The 14,281-nt window shown below is 49.2% G+C and overlaps 1 protein-coding gene and 1 long non-coding RNA gene across 7 annotated transcripts in view; one reads left to right on the forward strand and one right to left on the reverse strand.

Annotated features, from left to right (window-relative positions):
• ZNF667 (zinc finger protein 667) overlaps positions 1–11,055 on the reverse strand; it is a 26,610-nt gene extending 15,555 nt beyond the window's left edge. The window contains exons 1-2 of one of the 6 annotated variants that reach the window (XM_049099108.1): positions 9,744–9,836; positions 5,865–6,079 (exon numbers count right to left, since the gene is read on the reverse strand). The gene's annotated coding sequence lies outside the window, so the exon portion shown is untranslated. Of the gene's footprint in view, positions 1–5,864; positions 6,080–6,138; positions 6,263–9,329; positions 9,485–9,743; positions 9,877–10,928 lie in introns of those variants that run through there. The other 5 variants (XM_025423747.3, XM_035712615.2, XM_025423748.3 and 2 more) reach the window with 5 other exon arrangements.
• LOC118353838 (uncharacterized) lies at positions 10,068–13,220 on the forward strand. The gene is made up of 2 exons (XR_004813267.2): positions 10,068–10,241; positions 12,916–13,220. It is a non-coding gene; the product is annotated as an uncharacterized LOC118353838 (long non-coding RNA).
• Positions 13,221–14,281: the final 1,061 nt, after the last annotated feature.

Raw genomic sequence — 14,281 nt, forward strand, 5'->3', positions numbered from 1 at the left:
CTAAACCGCTAAGCCCCACAGGCATCCCAATAAATAATCTTTAAAAAATAAGTAAATAAACATATCACTCTGGAGTCCGACCACCTGGGTGTGATGACTATTTTCATTAGCTGTGTTACCATGGGCATGTTAGTTAACCTCTATGCCAGTTTCCTCCTCTATTAAATGAGAATACAGAACTACTGGAGTTGTTGTGAGGATTAATAGAAGTTAAACTCAGGTCCTCCATCTCTCTCCTTCCTTGTGCAGTCCTTCTTGCTGGCCTCAGAACGTGCTAGAACAGCCCGACCTCAGTTCCCCACTCCTTTTGCTCTATGCTCCAATCTCACTTCTCTGCCAGTTTTACTGTAACCTTTCTAATAACACTACAAACCTGCCTTCCACCCTCCTATCACTCCCAGTCTCCCTTGTCTAGCCTTGACTTCTCTTTTCTCCATAGCTCTCATCACTAATGCTCTAGGTTTAAGAGAATAAAAAAGATAATATAAAGAGTATATTGGTCTCTGCCCCCTTCCTTGGTAGCACAGAACTCCTAAAACCCTTGTAAATTCTTAAGTGATAAGAACACTAGAAATGTCTGTTGTTCTAATGAAGTGACTCTGGGTGGTCTCCTGGACAGGGCCTGGTCACCAGAAAGACCAAGTCATGAGCAGAAGCTTGAAATTTTCAGGCTTACTCTGCCATCTTCCAAAAGAGAATCTGCAATTAATGTCTGATCATGCTTACAAAATGAAGCCTCCATAAAATTCCTACACAATGGGGTTTCGAGAACTTCCAGGCTGATAAAGACATCCACACTGGGAGGGTAGCACAACCCAGTTCCACAGGGACAGAAACTCCTGCACTTGGTATCCTCCCAGACCTCATCTATGTAACTTACCTATGTAGCTCTTCATGAGACTGTTAATCTAGATTCTTCATTATAGCCTTTAATAAAAGGGCAAATGTTTCCGAGTTTGATGAGCTACTCTAACAAATCTTGAGAAGAAGGTCACAGGAACCTCTGATTTGTAGCAAAGTTGGACAGAAGGTGTGGGTAGCCTGGGGACCTACTATTGTGATTGGTCTGTGAAGTGGAAGGCCAATCTCAAGGACCTGAGTCATAAACCTGTGAGATCTGGCACTCTATCCAGGGAGATAGGGTCAGAATTAAGTTACACTGTAGGACAGCCAGTTGGTGCTGCAAAATTGCCTCACAGAAAAAATCCACACACCTGCGCCAGAAGTGTCATGCTGCAGCACTGTGAGAGTTAAGGACACACACACACACACACACACAGGGGAAGACTGAGTTCTTCCCAAAACACTATGTAACTTGTTTTTTCTGTTTGGTGCTACAGTCTGTCTCCAAGTGCCCTATATCAGTGCCTTCACTTCAAGAAGCCATCCTGGGATCCCTGGGTGGCGCAGCAGTTTGGCGCCTGCCTTTGGCCCAGGGCGCGATCCTGGAGACCCGGGATTGAATCCCACGTCGGGCTCCCGGTGCATGGAGCCTGCTTCTCCCTCTGCCTGTGTCTCTGCCTCTCTCTCTCTCTGTGTGTGACTATCATGAATAAATAAATAAAATCTTTAAAAAAAAAAAAAAAAAAAAAAAAAGAAGCCATCCTGGCCCCATTGGTTGGGGCAGGGGGGCCTCTTCAACCTGGATGCAGTTCATTGTGTGGGATACCAATATCATGGTCAGTGCTCAAGTAAGGAGAGCTGTATTTATCATCACTGTTTTTGTTAGAGTGGGGGAGGGGCCAGTGTTATGGGCTGAGAGTCTGGAGAAGGCTGAATCACTGTGCTGTCCACTTGCTCTGGGGAAGTACTCAGGTGTGTATGTTGAATACACTCATCCCTGGGTGACATCACCACCTCCTAGTTAGTAAGTACAAGAATGTGGGATGTACTAAGTATTTTTTTAAAGATTTATTTATTTATTTATGATAGACAGAGAGGGGCAGAGACACAGGAGGAGGGAGAAGCAGGCTCCACGCCGGGAGCCCGACGCGGGACTCGATCCCGGGACTCCAGGATCGCACCCTGGGCCAAAGGCAGGCGCTAAACTGCTGAGCCACCCAGGGATCCCCTGTACTAAATATTTTAAATGAATACATGAACTCTTTTCACCTTTAAAGCAAACTGACCACCTGGGGCTAACATTTTTCATTTTGAGAATGAAAACGGAAACCTCAACATGGGCCTGCTTATAGGTTTCAGCCCCTATCGACATGTAGCACAATCTGCCCTCCTGGTATGAGACAGGACTCTACACAGGAAGTACCCCCGCTGTCCTCTATGGCAGGGTCTAAAAGACATCAGTACATAACCATGGTTATGAGACATAAACCATTGTTCTATCAGAATGGCCACAGGACTTGGGGAGATTTACAGCACAGGACATTAAGGTGAAGAGTTGTGGCTCAGTGACAGACTAAGTGGCCTGGCCTTCCATTCTGTGACTGTGCTAAGTAAGCAAGGCTGCCCTCCTCCAGAAAATGGAGCCAAAGGGGCCTACCCAGAGTCTTGTGATGCCTGAATTCTCTCTGCATTAGATTCCAAGGCAGGGGTATGCTGGGTGATCTGTAGCATCTGCTTAACTAGTATCTCCAAACTATAGAGGTAATGCCTAGTTCTGTGGTCTGGGCATAACCCAATGCAGCTTCTTCACTACAGAAAACTTCTGCTGGTTGGTTCTGTTTCATTTTGAAACATCCACATGCCTTTGGCATCCTGTATCTTAATAAATCTGAGCTTGTGTCAATATAAACATCATATTTTAAACTATTTATCAGATAAGTACATCCCATGGCTTTCGCTTTCCGATTCCTCAGGTAGAATAGATTATTGCAACAAATGGTACCCTGTCCGTCCTGTGATTTCTTGTAACTGTACTCAGCCATGCACCCCAATTAGAAAAGCACAATTCCTGCCCACAATTTTTTTTTTCTGAGGAACTCAGCACTGCTGGGGAGGAAAGAACGGCAGTTTGATATCAGATAATTCTGGATTCAAAACTTGCTTCTGGGGGATCCCTGGGTGGCGCAGCGGTTTGGCGCCTGCCTTTGGCCCAGGGCACGATCCTGGAGACCTGGGATCGAATCCCACATCGGGCTCCCGGTGCATGGAGCCTGCTTCTCCCTCTGGCTGTGTCTCTGCCCCTCTCTCTCTCTCTGTGACTATCATAAATAAATAAATTTTTAAAAAATAAAAAAAAAAAAAAACTTGCTTCTGCCAGGGCACCTGGGTCACTCAATGGCTAAGCATCTGCCTTCGGTTCAGGTCATGATCCTAGGGTCCTGGGATGGAGTCCTGCATTGGGTTCCCTGCAGGGAGCCTGCTTCTCCCTCCACCTGTGTCTCTGCCTCTCCGTATGTCTCTCATGAATGAATAAAAAACCAAAACAAACAAAGAACTTGCCTCTGCCAATTTTAGGGTAAAGAAAATCTACCTCATCCTTAGCTGTTAGGAAGTGTATATGAACTACCTTTACAAGAGCTATCTTCAGCCAGAGGCACACACTAATTTCTCACCTTCCTTATCCTTTTTTTTTTTTTTTCAGTATACACCAAGCATCCAAAGGACCAAAGAAGGGGATGCCTGGGTGGCTCAGCAGTTTAGCGCCTGCCTTCAGCCCAGGGCGTGATCCTGGAGTCCCAGGATCGAGTCCCACATCAGGCTCCCTGTGTGGAGCCTGCTTCTCCCTCTGCCTATGTCTCTGCCCCCGCCCCCCCTCTGTGTGTGTGTGTTTCTAATGAATAAATAAATAAAATCTTAAAAAGAAGCCCAAAGGACCAAGGAAGCCTGAGACCCATTCAGAAGGCTGTGAGTAGAATTCTCATATACTGCAGGCAGGAAAGAAATTAGCACAACCTCAGTGGAGGGTAATTTGGCAATCTGTGAAAATTGGAAGGACACACACCCTCTAACACAGTAAACCTCATTTCTGGTATTTGTCTTTGGAAATCCTTGCATGTGGATAAAATGAAACACAAAGGTATTCATTGTGGCAAGGCTTGTAGGCAGGGGTAGTAGAGTCCTACACTGAATGGCATGAACCTGGAAGCTGCCTGGGTTCAACTTCCAACTCTGTTACCCTTGTCTGAGTGACCTCTCATGTCCTCTTCTCTAGGCCTCAGCTTCCTCAATTGCCAAATGGGGCAAATAACAATGACTTCACAGGATTGTTAGGATGATTAAGTGTGAAAACAGGTAACAAGCTTAGAGCAGTGCCAGTGCTTACCAAATATAAGTTATCAAGAGAATGGAGATAACCAAAATGCTCACCAATAGGAAAATGGCTGAGTGTTATGTACACACAATGGGACACCATGTAGAACTTAAAAGGAACAAAGTAGCACTACTTCAGTGCTTCTTCACTGGGGGCAACTTTGCACCCAGGGGACACCTGCAATGTTGGAGGACATTTGTGGTTGTCATAACGGGGGTGGGGGGGTGTTCCTGGCTTTTAGTGGGTAGAGGCCAGGATGCTGTTCAACACCCTACCTTCCAGAGGATAGCAAACCCTACCCCCCCAAAGCAAAGAACAATCTGGTCCAAACATCAACTGTGCCAAAGTTGAGAAACCTACTCTACCGGCATTGTATGAAATGATCTCCATGATGTGGTGTAATGATAAAAGAAAGGGTAGAGGAAAACTTAGGAAAAAGGAAACATGGAAAACCAATTCATGGGACAGCCCAGGTGGCTCAGCGGCTTCGCGCTGCCTTCAGCCCAGGGTGTGATCTTGGAGACCCTGGATCGAGTCCCACGTCGGGCTCCCCTACGTGGAGCCGGCTTCTCCCTCTGCCTGTATCTGTGCCTCTCTGTGTGTGTCTCTCAGGAATAAATAAATAAAATATTAGAAAAAAAGAAAAAAGTAAAGAAAACCAATACATGAGTGTGAAAAGGCAGACAAGTTCTGGAAAAATAATCAAGAAGTTGGTAGCACTGATTGTCTCTGAAGAAGGGAACTGGGTCACTTGGCATGGGAAAGGAAACTCGAAACTCAGTTTTCCTTATCTACACTTTGGCACTTGTGTTTCATGCATAGTAACTACCTCTTCAAAACAACACAAATAAAATAGCATGAATCTCATACTACCTCAGGCTAGAGCTGTATGCCTGGCCTGTCTTCTAAATCTCCAACATAGTGTGAGAAAAGGGCTCTGCCATTTAAATTCAACACTAAATAGATAAATAGATAGACAGACAGACAGATAGATAAATTTAACACAAAGCTAAATTCCTCATACTAAAGTGAGCACAGCAAAAATCTGGATGGAAACAAGTTTCAAAGATGTACTGGGAGTGGTCATGCCTCCCCTCAGAGGAAGACAACTAGGTTCCTTCCTCTCAGCCCCAACATTTCTGTGACCCTGGGGGGATGTTTGTGTTAATATAAACATATTTTAAACTATTTATCAGGTAAGTACATCCCATGGCTTTTCCTTTCTCCTCAAGTAGAACTGATTATTGCAGCTGAGCACTGAGTACTTGAGAACTCAGTCAACTCTCAAAGTACTTGAGAACCAGTCAATTAATGTACAGTCTCGCTGCTTCCTTTCAAAGTTTGATTTTGCTGTACCATCTGTCAAATATTTGAAGATCATCCCTACTCTGAACCTGCCAGCCTCAAAGGCCAAGAATATTGAAGACATTTTCCTTAAAGACGCAAATCCAACTATAAGAGGAAACACGGGCTTTGAATGTGATGTGAGCCCTGATGTTTCTCTGCTTTACATGGTAATAGATCTCATTCAGAGGACGGAGCTAGGAATATCCTTATTGCAGGAAAGCACAGCTTTCAAGACTGCCTTAGACAAAATACTGAAAGCACTGGTCACTCATAACCCTCCCCTCCCTCTACCAAATTAATTTACCTTATTCCTCAATCCAGCTCTCAGAGCTAAAGCTCTCAACCTTGTATATACTTTAGAACGTCTCAGGAGGGCAGCTCCGGTAGCTCAGCGGTTTAGTGCCTGCCTTCAGCCCAGGGCCTGATCCTGGAGACCCGGGATTGAGTCCCATATTGAGTTCCCTGCATGGAGCCTGCTTCTCCCTCTGCCTGTGTCTCTCATGAATAAATAAATAAAACCTTAAAAAAAAAAAAAAAAAAAAAAAAAAAGAATGTCTCAGGAGTTTTTTAATACATACCAATGACCGAGCCGGATGGCAGATCAAAATCTCTGGGGACCAAGCCTGGAATGTTTTAAAGTAGGCTCCGCATCCAGTGTGGAACCCAACTCAGGGTTTGAACTCACAGCTCCACAATCAACACCTGAGTTGAGATCAAGAATCAGACACTTAACCAACTGAGCTACCCAGCTGTCCCTGGACATTTTTTTAAAAAGATTTCCAAGTTGATGGAGTGCCTGGGTGACTCAGTTAGTTAAGCGTCTGCCTTTGCTCAGGCCATGATCCCAGGGTTGTGGGATCAAGCCCCATGTCAAGCTCCCTGCTCAGCGAGGTGTCTGCTTCTCCTTCTGTCTCTGCCCTCCGCCCCCCATCCCCAGCTCGCCCCCCATCCCCAGCTCGTGGGTGCCAGGGGGTGCACTCTTTTTCAAATAAATAAAATCTTTAAAGAATAAATAAAAGCCATAGTTTATTTTATTAAGATTTATCTACTTAAGAGACAGAGAAAGCACAAGCACCTCTACACATGAGAGGGAGGAGGGCCAGGAGAGGGAAAAGCAGCCGCCCTGCTAAGCAGGGAGCCTGATGGGGGTGGGGGTGGGGAGCTCAATCCCAAGAACCCAGGACCCTGGGAGTGGGGTCAGACACTCAACTGACTGCCACTCTGGTGCTCCAGGAAGCCATAGTTTGGAACCATTCCACCAGGGCAGCCTGGGTGGCTCAGCAGTTTAGTGCCTGCCTTCAGCCCAAGGTGTGATCCTGGAGTCCCAGGATCAGGTCCCACATCAGACTCCCTGCATGGAGCCTGCCTCTCCCTCTGCCTATGTCTCTGTCTCTCTCTGTGTGTCTCTCATGAATAAATCAATAAAATTTTTTTTTTTTTTAAAAAGAACCATTCCACCAGTCTCTATGAGCCTCAGGGAGTAGGGCTGAAGATCTGACCTCCCTCTGCTGAAACTCAAACCTCAGTGCTGAAGAAGAAAAGTCTGTGGTAAGCTCAAAACCAAACTCTTGGATTCCCAGTCAAAGGACACCAAGTCACTGCTGGTGGACATTACTGGCTTTGGAGTTAAATGAGATGGGAAGCCTGGGTGTTGATCCCGTTCTTAATTCATAATCCCTTCACTCCGCCTTATTTCTCAAAATACTTATGACCGCTTAATATGAACTGAATTGTCTTCCTATCAAATGCAAACTCCAGATGAGTGGTAATCTCTGTCTTGTCAGTTAAGCACAGTGCCTGAACCATTGCAGACCGTTACACTACAAAATGAGTGAAGCCTCTCAGAACCTACCCAACCTGCAGAACACACTCTTTCTTTTCATCTAGAGATCATCCCTTTATTACCTCTTTCCTCCAGCCCCTTTACTCTCCTCCCCATACTCACACCTTCGTATAGTCCATAGTGTGCCCTTATCAAAGCTCTATACGCCAGTGATTCTCAACTGGGGTGATTTTGCCCTCCAGGGTACACCTGACAATACGTGGAAACATTTCTAGTTTCACAGTTGTGGGGGGAGGGTATGCTACGGCCATTTGGTGTATAGAAACCATGGATAATTCTAAACATCTTACAATATGAGGGCAGCCCCTGCCCACCATATACACACAACAAAAAATTATCTGGCCCAAAGTATTCACAATGCAAAGAATGAGAAACCCTGGTCTAGACACAGAAACATCTCCAGATCCCTGTGTTATTGCAAAATACTTCCCACCCTGGGGCCCAGCTACTACTTCCCAACCCAGGTTATTCACCCCACAGGTTTCCTAGGGACATCTTCATCCTGGAAGACCCTGTACTCCTTGTCTCCCCTCCCACAACCAACTACTGCCCCCTCAGGACTCTGACCAGAAAATTCTGAACCTAAGCTCCTCCAGCCTAGACTTCAGGATTATATGTTGACCTGAAACGTTTTACTCTGGGCTCAACTTCTGCTTTTCTTCCCCTAGCTTTTACTAAGTGGGTGTGAGATCCTGGGGGTCATTATTTAATAATTACGCATTCATTTATGTGTTGCTTTCTTGCGTCAGGCACTGTTCTACTTAACACTAGCCACAAGCCTAGGATCAGTAGGGCTACCAACCCCCGTTTGGGGAGTGAAGGGAGGGGCAGGTTTCAGAAACCTCTCCTGAACTCTCAAGATTAGTGAGTGATGGTTCCTGCAGCCCTCCGCAGCCATAGGTCCCAGAGGCCACGGTGGGCCTTGCCGGCCCTCTAAATGCACACTAAGGCCGTCTGGCCTGCTGGGGCACCACTGTTGCACTGGGGGAGGTCGTACCCTCATCTCAGGTTCTAAGACAAATGTTGCCTTAGCATTCACCACCACGCCCCCGCCTCCGCCCAGGTAGGGGACACGCGACCCCCAGCACCATGACCCACCGCACCAACCAGCTCTGCCCTGGGTGTCTCACCCGTGTCACCCCCTTACTTCTCGCTCGCTGGGGTGCCCGCCGTTGCCCGCCCTCCCTCCCTCTCATCGCTGCCTTCCTTCTCATCACCCACGGTCGTGGGCTGAAGCCCACACCGCCCCGGGACCTCTCACCGCCTCACGACCCCGTGCTGCGTCACCACCCCGGGACCCCTCACCACCTCACCACCCTGAGCTGCGTCACCACCCCGGGACCCCTCACCGCCTCACCACTCCGGGACCCCTCACCACCTCACCACCCTGAGCTGCGTCACCACCCCGGGACCCCTCACCACCTCACCACCCTGAGCTGCGTCACCACCCCGGGACCCCTCACCGCCTCACCACTCCGGGACCCCTCACCGCCTCACCACCCCGACTGCGTCACCACCCCGGGACCCCTCACCGCCTCACCACTCCGGAACCCCTCACCACCTCACCACCCTGAGCTGCGTCACCACCCCGGGACCCCTCACCGCCTCACCACTCCGGGACCCCTCACCACCTCACCACCCTGAGCTGCGTCACCACCCCGGGACCCCTCACCGCCTCACCACTCCGGAACCCCTCACCACCTCACCACCCTGAGCTGCGTCACCACCCCGGGACCCCTCACCGCCTCACCACTCCGGGACCCCTCACCACCTCACCACCCTGAGCTGCGTCACCACCTCGGGACCACTCACCGCCTCACCACCCCAAGCCCCATTACCACCCCCAGATCCTTCACCACCTCACCACCCCTCACCGCCTCACGACCCAATGCCGCACAACCCCACCATCTCACAGCAGATACTTACATTCCCCTCAGTCCTCAGGGGTCGCGGCTCCGCGGCGCCCACTAAGATAGCTGCGCAGCACCAGACCCTGGCGCCTGCGCACTCCCCTCCACAATCCCCGGCGCCACTACCGGCCCCGCCTCCTCACGCGAGCAACGCGTAGACCGGCCACGGCCCCGCCCCCTTGGCGACCCCGAGAGCTCCCGGCCCCGCCCCTAAACAAAGCCACGCGGCGCGCACGCTCTCACGCATCTCTCCCGGGATCTTCCCACCAACAGGGCTTGAGGTCGTTCCCCTCCCCGGCCCCCAGCCGTTCGAAAGCACGTTCACGACATCAGAGCCGTGCCGGGGCCGCCGCTGCGCGCGCAACGCCGAGACCCGGCCCCCTCACGTCTCCACGCATCTCGCCGGGCAAGGCGCACGCACGGACCCTACCGTGCACTGCGGTAGTGTCTTCTTTCTGAGTCACGTAGATGCACTCGGCGCTGTCTTCCCGTGATCCGCGGACTAAACCCAGCCTCCGCAGTAGGCTGCCCTCCGGGCTTGCACACTCACCGAAGAGGCCCCGCGCTTGCGCACTGCGAGCTCAGTCTGCAACCCGCCCCCCCCCCCGGAGCCTTTTGGGGGGCCGTGCGCTGCGGCCCTGGTCGGCCAGGCCCCAGACGTGCGATTGAGGGACCCGGGCCTGCGGTGGCAGAGATCTGTGCGGCCTGGAGTCGAAATGACTCGCACGAGGCACGTAAGGAGGCTGCACCAGACTAGCACTAGAATCTCACTTGCCCCCACGTAGACCGAAGGACCCCCAGTGTCCTTTGCGCCTTCCCGGCCCGCTGCCTACATTTCCCAGGAGGCCCCGCCCCGCGTGCGGTCGGGGCCCAGAGCGTCCGGGGCGCGCGCGGTAGTCAGGAGTCTCAGAGGTCGGGAGTCTCAAAGGTGTGTAGTGTGGCCGCCCTGCTCCTGCTTGGGGGTCTGCGTCGTGAGGCCCGGGTTGTGTCACTGTGTTGTGAGACTGTTTTTGTGATCCTCTTGTTTTGCGTGTATGTGACCCGAAGGTATGTCGTCTGTGGCTGCTTTTACACAACGGCAGCGTTGAGTATTTGTGTTACGAGTTGTATGGCCCACATAAGTGTGTGTGAAACCAATGTTTGTGACTGTGGTGTAGACTTTTTTGTGTGTGTTTTAAGATTGTATTCATTCATGAGAGACACAGAGAGCAGAGACAGGCTGAGGGAGTAGCAGGCTCCCTGTGGGTAGCCCGATGTGGGACTGGATCCCAGGACCCCAGGATCAGGACCTGACCCGAAGGCAGAGGCTCAACCACCGAGTCCCCAGGCGCCCCCCATTTTTCCGTTTTTATTCCTGTTGCGGTGTGTGGATTTGCTCCCCATCGAGCAAATCTCCTCAGTCCTGTACACGAGCGAGGTGTCCTACGGCTATATTGGATTCTGACATGACCTCTCTGGGCCAGCTCAGATGCCCCAGGTCAAGCACCGTCCACAGGACTGCTCCCACATTAGACGCTAATTACCAGCCCGCAGGTCAGAGTCTCCGATGGCCCGCCTCCTTGTTTGATTAATAGGCTAAGAGCGGTGCGCAGGACTCAAGAAATGTTTTACTCACCGGATCACCAGTTGTTCTAAAAGGATGTAACTCAGGGATGGCCAAATAAAGTACGTGGGAAGGGGCTCCGAGCCTCCACTCTTTGAGGACCCCTGCTTGTTCACCAGCCCGGAAGCTCTCTCAACTCCGCCTTTTTGGGATGGAAGCTTTGTTACATAGGGATGATTGATTAAGCCATTGGCCATTGGTGATGGAACTGAATTTCCAGCCCCTTTCCTCCTCTAGGAGTGGGGGGTGGGACTAAAATTTCTAACCCTCTAATCTCTTGGTTGGTTCCCCTAGCAACCAGCCCACCTGGTTAGGAGTGATAGCCCCCACCACCAACACTCCCGCATTCCAGTTCCTTAAGTAGCAAAATACGCCCTTCACGCTCTCATCATTTAGGAAATTCCAAGGGTTTGGGGAGCTCAATGCCAGGAAGGTGCAAACAACAAATGTATTTCTTATTATAAAGCACAATATTACAGCACGTATGGGGGAAACAGGATTTGTGATTGTGCTGGTGTGACCCTATGAATGAATGAGTTTCTGGGGCTATGTGTTAAGAGTGAATGCATAAGGGACTAAATTTTGGATTCCCATTTGTATGACAAGGTAGTGGTAATAATCAAAATAGTTAACAAGTATTATTATAGGACTTTTACTACCACCACTGCTAGCAGCTAGCACATTGTAGTCACTGGTGAAAGGTGTCATTTCCACTTCAGGTCTTACTTAATCCTTTTAACCCTATTTGTGGAGGCTGAGAAAATTAAGGCCATTCTACCTCAAGTTTAGCATTAGCACAAGTACAGCCATTTTAAGCCCCTGTGAATAAGAGCTGAACTTTACAGGAAAAACTGCAGAATGCCCTTGGCAGAGAATCCCATATCAGATCTTAAGAAACTCCCCCACCCTTTCCCCCATATTGGAATGGGAAAAAAATTCCTCCACCTCTTCTGAAAATCCCCTAGACCAGCCTATAAAAAACCCAGCTATAACCCATTTTGGCATCCAACCCCCCTGCACTGCTGTGTGGAGTATACTTGGACCCAAGCTCGAGCTTGCTAATAAACCCTCGTGTGCTTGCATCGGTGTCAGCTCCTTGGTGGTGACAATCGCAATCTTGGGCACAACATATTCAGAGTTGTTTCTCCCAAATCCAGGTGCATAAACAGGCACAGGGAGGTTAGGTAACTCACCCAAAATCACACAGCTAATAAGGGTTAGAGCTGATTTTTTTTTTAAGATTTTACTTATTTATTCATGAGAGACATAGAGAGAGAGGTAGAGACTTAGGCAGAGAGAAGCAGGGTCCATGCAGGGAGCCAGATGTGGGACTCAATCCTGGGACTCCAGGATCACGCCCTGAGCCAAAGGTGGCTCAACCACTGAGCCACCCAGGCATCCCAGAGCTGATTACTTAATCCAGGTCTTGCTGGCTCCAAAACCCCCTGCTCTTTCCACTCCTTCAGGGTTTTTTTTCCCTACAGCAAGCTGCTGCTTGACCCGGAATTCTTCTGAGTACCTGGTGGTGCTGGAACAAAGGGGATGGCCAAGAGATTGATGTAGGAAAGGTGTTAAGGTTCGAAACCGATAGCCAAGAAAGAATTCTTGAGACGTCTCTTTGGTGCAAAAAAGGTGATTTTATTAAAGCACAGGGACAGGATCCAAGGGCAGAAAGAGCTGCACTAGGGTTTTGAGGACTGATTATATAGTTTCATGTTGGGAGGGGATTAGGGATAGCATAAGCTTCCCAGGTATTTTGGAATCAAGGTTTCCAGCACCCTGAGGGGGCTGGCTATTGTTATGAAAAGGTCATTTATTACTGTTTAGTAAAAACTCTGTCATGAGACACTTCAGATGTGTATCAGTGGGCCATATGCTTAGAAGATGATTCCTAACATTGTTGGGCTGGCGGCATCAAGGGGGATCAGGAGGCACCAACAAAATGGCGGCAGACCCTCCACTTTGTTGCCCCACCTCAGAACTTTCCCATCACCAGCAGGCTGCCGAAGACACGAAGACACGTCATCAGGGGGACACCGGACCTATGCAGGAAACCTGAACCTACTTTACCCAGACCCCATAAGGGCATAAGCAGTTATCACTCCATACCAATTTCACCACTAATATGCCCTAATACCTATCATCCCCTATGGACACCCAACCGCTGACCCCTCCCCTCTTAAAAAGCCCGCTTGCCCTCCCCAGCGCCGGACTTCCCAGGCCCGCAACTCCCCGCTCTCCCTCCCCTGCGGGCCACAGAACCTCGCCTGAGAGCGCATCCCATTAAAAGCCTGTTTTGGCCAACTTTTGCCTGACCTCTCTATTTCATTTCACTATCGGATTAAACCTGAAAAACATGTATTTTGGGAGGGGGAATGTAGAGAAAAAGGCTCTTCCAAAGGAATTTCTTTTTTAAAAAAAGATCTTATTTATTCATGAGAGACACAAAGAGAGAGAGAGGCACAGACACAGGCAGAAGGAGAAGCAGGCTCTATGCAGGGAGCCTGACGTGGGACTTGATCCAGGGTCTCCAGGATCATGCCCTGAGCTGCAGGTGGCGCTAAACCGCTGCGCCATCGGGGCCGCCCGCCCACTCTGCCTGTTTCAAGGACTTGACAACAAGCTGTAAGTATTTTTTTTTTTTTTTTTTTTTTTTTTTATTTATGATAGTCACAGAGAGAGAGAGAGAGGGGCAGAGACATAGACAGAGGGAGAAGCAGGCTCTATGCACCGGGAGCCCGACGTGGGATTCGATCCCGGATCTCCAGGATCGCGCCCTGGGCCAAAGGCAGGCGCCAAACCGCTGCGCCACCCAGGGATCCCACAAGCTGTAAGTATTAAGGAAATTTAACAATTTTTCTTTTCCCTTTGTTTCCCATATAGGAGATTGCAGTCAAATAAATGACCCTTACAGTAAATAAACAAAAAATAGAATTGGAGTACAAAATACATATAACACACTCTGATATAAGAATATTCTGAAAAAAAAAAAAAAAAAGAATATTCTGGTAGGTGGGGCACCTGGGGGTCTGCCTTTGGCTCAGGGCATGATCCTGGGATCCCGGAATCGAGTCCCACATCATCAGGCTTCCTGCATAGAGCCTGGTTCTCCCTCTGCCTATGTCTCTGCCTTTCTGTGTCTCTCATGAATATATTAAAAATCTTTTTTAAAAAATATTATAGTTTATCCAATACCTCATCACATAAGATGGTTTGAGAGAATCTCATGCAGTTTAGATAATGTTTTTTAATCATGATGTAAAACAGAATCTAAGACATTCACATTTATATCCCTAGGGATATTCAAAGTTAGCAACTTTCTTTAGAGCTCCTGAAATTATGCATCATGGTTTTGGAGCTAGTGG

This window comes from Canis lupus, chromosome 1 (genome assembly GCF_003254725.2).
Source record: "Canis lupus dingo isolate Sandy chromosome 1, ASM325472v2, whole genome shotgun sequence".
NCBI classification, from domain to species: domain Eukaryota; kingdom Metazoa; phylum Chordata; class Mammalia; order Carnivora; family Canidae; genus Canis; species Canis lupus.